Source organism: Misgurnus anguillicaudatus, chromosome 19, assembly GCF_027580225.2.
Source record: "Misgurnus anguillicaudatus chromosome 19, ASM2758022v2, whole genome shotgun sequence".
In the NCBI taxonomy this organism is placed as follows: Eukaryota; Metazoa; Chordata; class Actinopteri; order Cypriniformes; family Cobitidae; genus Misgurnus; species Misgurnus anguillicaudatus.
In genome coordinates, this window is record NC_073355.2 from 25,294,333 (window position 1) to 25,304,148 (window position 9,816).

Below are 9,816 nucleotides of genomic sequence, written 5' to 3' on the forward strand. Positions count from 1 at the left end.
AGTAGATTGCGTTGGTCATTATGAAAATCAGTGGTTGCGCCTGTGTTATTTAATTTGCGTTTTTTTAGTAAATAACCCGCAGATATTACGACTCCCATTGGCGCTTTTTTGGAATTGCGCTCTCGTGCTAATTTGCCCCATTTAGTAAATCTGGCCCTAAGTATGTAACAATGAAATGTCATCCAATTTAGTACTCTTAATTTTAAAGGCAGTGATTTAAGCACAACAATAGTTTTCTGGTTGAATCTTCAGCTCAAGTCTAAAAGGCCCAACAAGTCATGATGCCAAACATGAATCAGAATAAATTCAGGTATTACACATCTTTAGCAGACCACCCAAACATCCACTAGAATGCAGGAAATCACATCTACTTAATTCAAAATTTCCTTGGGGTGGACCTTCACAGAATGTAACCAATATTGTCCATCTCCAGTAGGCTTCCCCATCCTCCCAACAATCCACCAGAACGCAGGGTACAACATCAAATTAATTCCAATTCTCTGATATCTGAGCCACCAACTTGGCTGTGTGTGCGGCATAATGATGATCACTCCTGACAAAATCTCAAAGTTGGCAGGTATATTATTGGGTCTCTTGATGTCACTGTCTTTGGTTAAAATGTAAAAGCTTTGTTTCTTGTTTCTTTTTTTATTGTGTTTAGAATTATATATAAAAACAATATTGCTAATAAGATAAAGATTTAAAATTGTTTAAATGTTACTGAAATGATAAATTATGTTTTGCCATCAGAATTATTTTAATATTCTGTTCTGATGTTTTTGTTTATTAATAAAGTGTGAAGAGTGGTTGTCAGTTGTTTTGTTTTAGGCTGAGGAAGAAATAAAGTACAATCTGATACATCTTGGCAACTTTTTAAAAAGAGGTTCATGCAGGCTCTGATTTTTAATTGCAGCATTCAGTATTCATCCAAAATGTTCAGAAAATGTCATCAATCTGTAGAGTTGTTAACGGGATAATTACCCAAACATGAAAGTTCTGTCACCATTTACTCACCCTTATGTTAACTGGGCGTAAAGTGGGAGGGTAGAGTTTGGAGAAAAGGTGTCCCCGCAGCTTTCAAAGTATACTCAACCGCGGCTACTTCCTAACAGAAAAGCATAGTATCTATAGTAGTTAAAAGTAAACATTATATACAAACGGCAATATGTGTGGTTTTAGTAATGTTCTAGCCAGTCTAAAACATTGAATTTGAGAGAGAGAGAGAGAGAGAGAGAGAGAGACTTTTGACTTTTAACACACTTTATTCAACCATCTGCAGAACATTATATTAAAAACCCAAATAACCACATTGCAAAATGATCAAGTGAAGTAAAAAAAAATAAAAATATATATTTAAAATATTATTGAGAATAGAGAAATTAAATAAAAAACAGAACATAAAAATCCAATGCATCACCAGTTAAACAATATATATCCATCTTCACAAAGTGACAATAAAGCTCCATTCACATACCATTTAAATTCAAATTCAAGCAAGTTCCCTAAAAAACTGTGCTCCACTCTTATTCGAGATTCAACCAAAGCAGTAAATAGCTGAAAAGCATCTACATCTTGCTCAGCAGCCAATCTACATGATATCCAAATGGCCAGCTTGGCTTGTCTAATTACAAAGTTTGCCACCGTCCACTGATGACTGTGTGCTCTTGAATATTTACACTCATAAACAAAAAGCATCTTATCAAAAACAAAACAAATCCCCTTTTTCCTAAAAAAAGAAAACAATGGGACCAATTTGAAACACTTAGTGAAAACATAAAAGAAATATTCTGGTGCAGAACAGAAAAAGCAAGCAGGTGAAACATTCATGTTAAACTTGTAAATGATAAATGTGAATGTTGGTGGGCAATGCACAATGCAGTAACCTCCCCTGTAGGTCCCCAGATCGTGTCTGAAGATAAAAAAGATTATATAGGCAAAATAACTATGGCAAAATAGTTTTATTTGAACTTTGCCAATGTTCCACCACTGACTCAGGGACTTATACTATGTATTTCTCTCTCACCAGATCTCTCAGAAGTTAAGGTCTTGCAATAACTTGCTATTAAATTTCCAATAGGCTTAAACGTACTCTCTACAGTAGTAACATTAACAGATAGAAAGTGATGATCAGATAAAGCAGTGGGAAAGATACAGCTATTGTGAAATTCGTCTCTTTTGCTTTTCTATACACTGTAAAAAAATTTGCCTCCCTAACTCAAAATTTTCTACTGACTGGTAACATTGACAATTTTCACTTGGGCCAATAGATTTTCTGTGAATTGATTTTTATCAATTGTGGCAACGATCTTTAAACATTAGCTCAATGGGAAACCAATGGGAAACTGAAAATAAGAAACCATGTTTTTGCCCAATTAACTTTTTTTAATTTTGGTAGCATTCTTATTTTAATTTACCCAAACTGAAAATGTATATTGGTAAAATTATATTGGTAAGGAACCATGCTGAATTGTTTATTCCCCGTTGTCCTAATAGAAAAAGAAACACTCAAACTATTTTGTAACATTTTATTCATTTTTATTTATCAGTAATACCTTAAAATTGTAAACATACAGAAATGGTCTCCATACAATTGCACAGTAGACATTAGAAAATAATTATTTTTAATAAAAAGTTTTATACAATAACAGTCACAAATATTTTGTGAAAATTTAAATAAAATGTAAGTAACTGAAGGGCTTTTCACACCTGAAATTGTTAACCCTGGGTTATTCTAAAACCAGGGTTAACGGAATCCTGGGTTATTTTTTTCATGTTTCACACTGTTCAAACTTAACCAGGGGTTAAGAGATAAACCTGGGTATTCATAATTTGACGTTTCACACTGTGCATTCCTAAACCCTGGGTCAGGAGTCTCCAACCCAGTTTCAACACACCTGTCTGTAATTATCAAGCCTTGATTAGCTACTTCAGCTGTGTTTAATTAGGGTCATAACATTCTAACCCTGCTTCGTTTCACACTGCATGCGTTTGGCACCACAATGCGGGGTTAACACCACAAATGCGGTGCTAACCCTGCTCCAGAGCAGGGTTTCATAACCCTGGGTAAAAAGCGGTGCTAACACCACTTTCAAATTACAGGTGTGAAACGCTCCTTAACCCAGGGTTAAAAGCGGGGTTTAGAATGAAGATAACCCAGGGTTAAGCGCAGTGTGAAAACCCCTCGAGTGTACCTTCCCAAGGGACGATTTCCTGGACAGGGCTTATCCTAGTTCCAGACTAAAAAACATGTTTAAGCTGTCTTAACCAATATCAATGCCCTTGTTCTGTCTCAAGATGCACACCAGTAATGTTTTTTATAAGGTTCATTTGTAAAAACTACCTAAATGTCCTAATATAACTAAGGCCTAGTCCTCTAGATTGATCTAGACCCTGTACGGGAAAACACCCAATTGTTCAGTAAAGCTTCACATAGATTTTAGTACTCAAAGCTCATGGAACCGCCACCTAACAATTCAAACGTTAAACATGTAAAACATTTTACAAATAGGCCAAAAACATCTATATAAACGTGGGGAGGGTTCCTCACCCAACGTTAATCACAATTTCACTTGAATTTAACATTCGCACACCAAGTAAGAGCTTATGAAACTACTTTAAACACTTTAAACAATGCCTCATAACAGTTTAAACATTAAACACCTTAAACATTCAACAAATTAAAGGCATAAAGTCTCACAAAATTTCCAGCACAACCTGCTCACTGGAAATGAATCTTGACATGGATCAGCAACATCTCAGAGTTTCACGAATTCCCATTTTCATGTCACGTGTGTAAATCTCCAAAGCCTTGGTACTCTGTAAGAAGTAAAAAATTATCACTGAGCGTTCATGTACCAAATGAAGCCAAATGTAATAAATAAAACCAGATCAATACAGAATATCCTTGAAGTTTACACTTCTGGACATAAAAAAACGGCTGCTCTTAGCTATATTGCTGTTCAACATTATGAAAAATAAAACAATTTTAATATAGAAGTACAGTTATTTTGGTATTGGACATTTTTCATTACTTTATTATAGTTTGACTGAAAATATCCTTTAGTGAGACTATGGTAAATGTGTGGTTATGTGGTTATCCAACACAAACAATAGTAAAACTACACTGTAAAAAGTCATTCTGCAGGCTTGTAGATTTGATGAAATTGAATATGTAAACTTTATTTAATAAAATTAATTTCATGTAGTTTGGTATTTTTTTGTGTTAAAATTCTTTAAAAATGACTGGAATAAAAACAACTTTTTGTTTTTGTGAAGGATTTAGCTATTCTTATTGTGTATCTGCGCATGTAGCGAATACTGAATAAATCCAACGTAATATTAATCAGCTGTTTTAAATTAAAAACCATTCCGGGTTGATATGCAGGTCGTGAGCGCTGAGCAGAAGGATATAGGAAATATTTTTGTTATTGTGTCAAAATTCAAAGTTTTGAAAGCATTTCAGTCGAGAATGTATGTTTTTTAAACAAGAATCTGCAGTAGGTTCATAAAGATATCACCTATTTAAACATTTCCTTCTAGTTTTTTGCGATGGGAGCTCCAGATAATTACCGGGCGCTCCACGTATATATATATATACGGGACAACGACGCCTCACCTCGGCCAGTCTCACTGAAAATCTCCGCTGGCTGTGACGTCAATGTAGTGTTTAAACTGTGGATAAAATTCATTTCGGGTAAATTTAACGGGCAATCTTTGGTCTTATAAGTCTATAAGCAGTGTTTCTTTGTATAATTTGTTTGTAATTTGTAAATATTAATTAAAATAAGGATTAATATGAACTGGGTTTGGACGTAACTTCAGCATTAGGACCCAGGAGGTTGCATATCTAGGATGCATTCGTCGATTCGCATGCTGCGATTGGTGGTCCAGATGCAACTCATTTTGAGTGACAGAAAAACTGACCAATCATACTGTTCCTCTGAATGGGTGGGTTCTCTTATCACTTACTCTCATAGATGTAATATGTATCTATTATGACAAATTCTGCTCGCTCGCTCGCTTGGTTCGTGTTTTAAAGATAAATGTGACTTTACTGCGGTTGTCAGGACTCTGCCTTGAAGTCTTGTTAAATTTGTATTTTGTCATGGTGGCAGTCCCTGGCCTTGTGTGGAGGTTCATGCCTTGTTTTTGTGTTTGGCATGTCCCTCCGGTGTCTTGTCTCTTGTCCCCGCCCCCTCGTTCTCCTGCTTATTGGTAATCATTAGTTTATTCCCATCACCTGTTCCCCGCTCGTTATCTTGTTTGGTTCATTCTATTTAATGTCAGTGTTTCTTTAGTTCTGTGCAGGATCATTGTGTTGTGTCGTGTTACTCGTGTTCGTGTAGTTATACGAGTCAGAGTCAGAGTCAGAGTCAGAGTCCGAGTCAGAGTCAGAGTCAGAGTCAGAGTCAGAGTCAGAGTCAGAGTCAGAGTCAGAGTCAAGTTTAGTGTTATCTGTCAGTGTTTCATGTTTTGTACCCCATTGTGGGTTTTTGTTTTGTCAAATAAAGTGTTTTCTGTTTTCCCCGACATCGTCTGCATTTGGGTTCATCTGTTCCTGCTAATCCTCACAGCGGTCTTTTTCAGTTTATTTAGTTTTGTGTTAATTATATCCACAAAGTATTCAAATAAATTGGTAATGTAAAACTATTCTCCGCTGTAAATTAATTGTGTGCTCAACTGCGACGCCCAGTGTTGAATTTTCCCGCGGAAAACATGAACCATTGGTGTCTTACTGGAGTACAGTATCATTACTGAGGGGAAATATAACATTATTCATTTAATTCCACAAAAGGTGAGTAAGATATTAAATGTATAAGTTGTCTTTTTAAAATGTTTAAGCTTTCTACATAATGTAAATTGAACATTCACTATTATTATTATTAATTTCGCGACCTATTATCTAAATTGTGTGTTCATGAAGGCCTGTAACGTACTGCAGCTTCCTGCAGGCAACGTGAAACATTGCTGAGGGAGAACTTTATTCACAACAAAAGATGAGGAATATTATTAAATAAATATATTGTACATATTAAATTGTGTATATAGTGTATGTGTGTGCATATACACATGTGAGTAACTTGGTTAACAAATAAATATATGACTTTATCCTATCGTGTGACAGAAAAAATGTAGGGAAAAGATTTGCCCTAATTATAAATATAGATTATATATCTTTTCAAAAAAAAATTATATTATTTGTAATTCCAATGAGAATTTATTATCAGTTTTCGATATTACTGCACATTTCAAACACAATAAGCCACAAACTCAGATGAACTCCATTGCACATATCTTCCAGTTTTCTTTAAAACATTTTAATATACAAGTTTAATGTGTGGATTATTTCAATATTCAAGCTGTATACATTTATAAAGGTTTTAAGACATATTTGCTGTTTAATGTTGCAGGATAAAGATGAAGAGGAGGGACTTGAGCAGCTTGTGATGGCTGTAATTGTAAAGAATGGATCTTCTAGGAGTGGAAGCCCAAAGGATGCTGGGATTGTTATCGAGGCCTTAAAGGTGTTCCCAGGGCAGTCTTTATCCTCATTGGATCGATGCATTGAATCTCCAGTATCCCAGGCATCTTTTCAGGTGTTTCAGAAACTTTTCTTGGAGCTGGATTCTTCAAAGTTTATAAACTGATTACAGTACAGTAAGTCTAAACTGCTGTCTGATGTTCTGGGTGTGAATCAATGTAACACAACACAAACATGGAACCTTTCGTCGGGAAATGTGGACAGTTTTCTTTAAAGACTGTAAAATACTTTTTGAAGTGTACACTGTTACAAATACACCATTAAAAATGAGATGCTTTCCTGTTCTTTTGACTGCAATAAAATAAGAATTGATTCATCTTTGTCTGTCATTCTGAAATCAGATATAATACTCATTACTAATAAAAATATTAATGGATGATGTTAAATTAAAATAGTATAATTGAATAGTATTTATTGTATAGTGCTAGGTCTTTGTCCTGTATACCCAATATTTTGTTTAAATTTAAATTAATTTCTAATTGCAAATTGCAGATTACCTTTTTGAATGGGTTACTATTAAGGAGTTTATGGAGTGATTCTAACTCAATTTTTATTTGTTGAATTTAATTAATGATATTGCTTGTAATCTGTTGCCACACTTTTATTGAGTAGATATGGCATAATATTTTTCATTGTATAGTGCTAGATCTTTGTCTAGTATACACAATATTTTTGTTTAGATTTTAATAAAATTTTTAATTGCAAATTGCAGTTTGGCTTTTTGAATATGTTAATATTAAGGAGTTTATAGAGTAAATCTAAATCAATTTTGATTTGTCGAATGTAATTAATGATATTGCTTGTAATCTGTTGCCACAATTTTATTGAGTAGATGGGGCATATTATTTTTTACAGTGTATGGTTAATTTTCTAAGAGATGAATTGTTCAAGCAAACCTATAGGTACTAATGTTAAGCTACTTCGTGTTGGTTTTATATTCGATTACTTACAGTACAGTTAACGCGCTGATTATTTAAACATCTCATCCGTTTTGGGCGGTGTCCTTGCACTTATTTGAGACTCGCGCCGTTGAGTATCACCTGCAGCTTTACAACACCAGCTGATAGAGAGCGTCCTTTTAATATCTACACCTCGTGGGTTTCCTGATGCAAGATGACGACGGCAGCATGCGCGGCGCAGATCGATTGACACATGAGATCAATGTATCGCGAGAGTAATAAGCTTTTGAATGGCTCTCGCGGAACTTTGATGTCATGGGTTGATTTGTCTGCGCAGTGCTGCATACAGTCGAATACTTGTAAACAATGCGTCCTTTTCGTTACGATCAGGCCAAATACAAATGCCCCTACACTCGTAATATATTAATTAATTAAAAAACACCGCAATTTCTCTCTAGAAATGTGCAGGTTGCAAGCAGCCTTTCATGTCTATGTGTGCACGTGTGCGGGCGCGGCGCAGCGACTCTTAATAAAAATAACGCACATAAATCTCGAAAAAGCTAACAGTTTTCACACAATTATGTTATATAAGAAATATAAATATAATATACTCACTGTGAAAGTTGTAGTGGCCTTGCCATTTCATCGCTGAATGAAGCGTTAGCTCGGTGCGTTACACTGAGGAGAAACATATCAGTTTTATAACAAACATCGTATAACTACTAACCTAGTCTCTCAATCAATCAGTACATTCACAATAAAGTTAAACACTCGTTTTAAAACGTTAAAACAATCGGAAAATCTGTCTTGCTTTCAGTTCCTCTGGCTCGGCAATATGCTTTTTGTTTGTATGCTGTAATTATTCAGATTTTCACTCAGTTTAACTTGAAAATGACTTTAAAAATACTTAAAAATGACTTAAATTTAAATATGTAAGTACTTACATAACTTTATTGTAGAAAATGTTGACCATCAACTCCCGCGTATCCACACTGAAGCCAATTATTTTCAGGTGCATGCCCATACGCTTTTCTGTCTCAAACTACATTCAGTCAACTCAGATTTTTCATTTGACACGATGAATTGGCTGAGCAGAGTTTAATATGTTCTGTGAATATATATTTTTGTTTTACCCAAATACCATGGGTTTTAATTACCACAATGCATATTTTTGTTTGGGGAGAATTATTAGTCAATACTTAACTTTCAGTTTCCACAATTTTTTAAAATATAAATTTTTTACAGTGTACATATATCCTGTCCAGTCTAGCCCCAGAAACCCTGTTAGAATTTATTTTCAACCACATGTATTGTTTAACCTGTGGAAAAGCCTCTCTCCAAACATCAACCAGGTCATGATAAATAATCAATGACCGAAGCAAATCAGCTGACTGGCTATGGGCTTCATTATGATTTGTGATCTAATGTGCAGTTGAAATCCCCAGCCAGAGCCACAGTCCTATTGTGAGAAACATCACTTAAAGCAGTGTATTGCTTCTTTGCGTCATGTGAACCATGTGCATCACGCGTTTTGTCAAAATAAGTGCCTGCTGCACACACGTCAAAACCATTTATGATAAAAGAGACGTTCACAAAATACACGCAAGACACTCCCTTAACACTAAACTCTGATAAAGCATGAGACTATGAGAGTATCTTGCAAACACAAGCATCTCTTTTATCATAAACCCTTTAGACGCATCTGCAGCAAGCACTTATTTTGACAAGACACATGATGCACATAGGTTCACTCGACGCGCTGAAAACATATTTTGAAATTCCCACTCATAATGTTGTTACAATGTGTGGGTCACAGTTATGTAAAATTGTAACCATACTGTGCACTCACAGTTTGCTCATATATTAAGGTCACCATATGAGGTCACTGCACACTCACTGTAAGCTCATACTACCCATAAAGCACATGGTATGAAAAGTACCAGCTGTCGCTCAGAGAGCTAATATGTGCTAAATGGAAACATGTCGCAGAGACGTCAGCATTTAATTGCAAATGATATACGGACAATAAAAAAGTTAGAGACACGTGATCGTCTCTGCGTTTAACCCCTCCACTGAGTAGTGAAGCCAGCCATTGCAAGTCATGAACACACACGACAACTTTCACTTCAACACCTCAACAATCAATCACTTCCTACCAGCTGTGGGAATCGAACCACCAATCTCTGGGTTACACACAGGTCTGACCCTCTAACCACTAGGCCACAATGCTTGGACAAAACAAATCTGTGAATCCTGGTCACTTTTACCTCCAATCGGTGTGAGCTTTCTATAACCTTTATTTAGGCTTCTTGATGCCATAACCTTGTTGTTTAGATTTTATATTGTATATACATTATACACCAAGTATATGGCTGT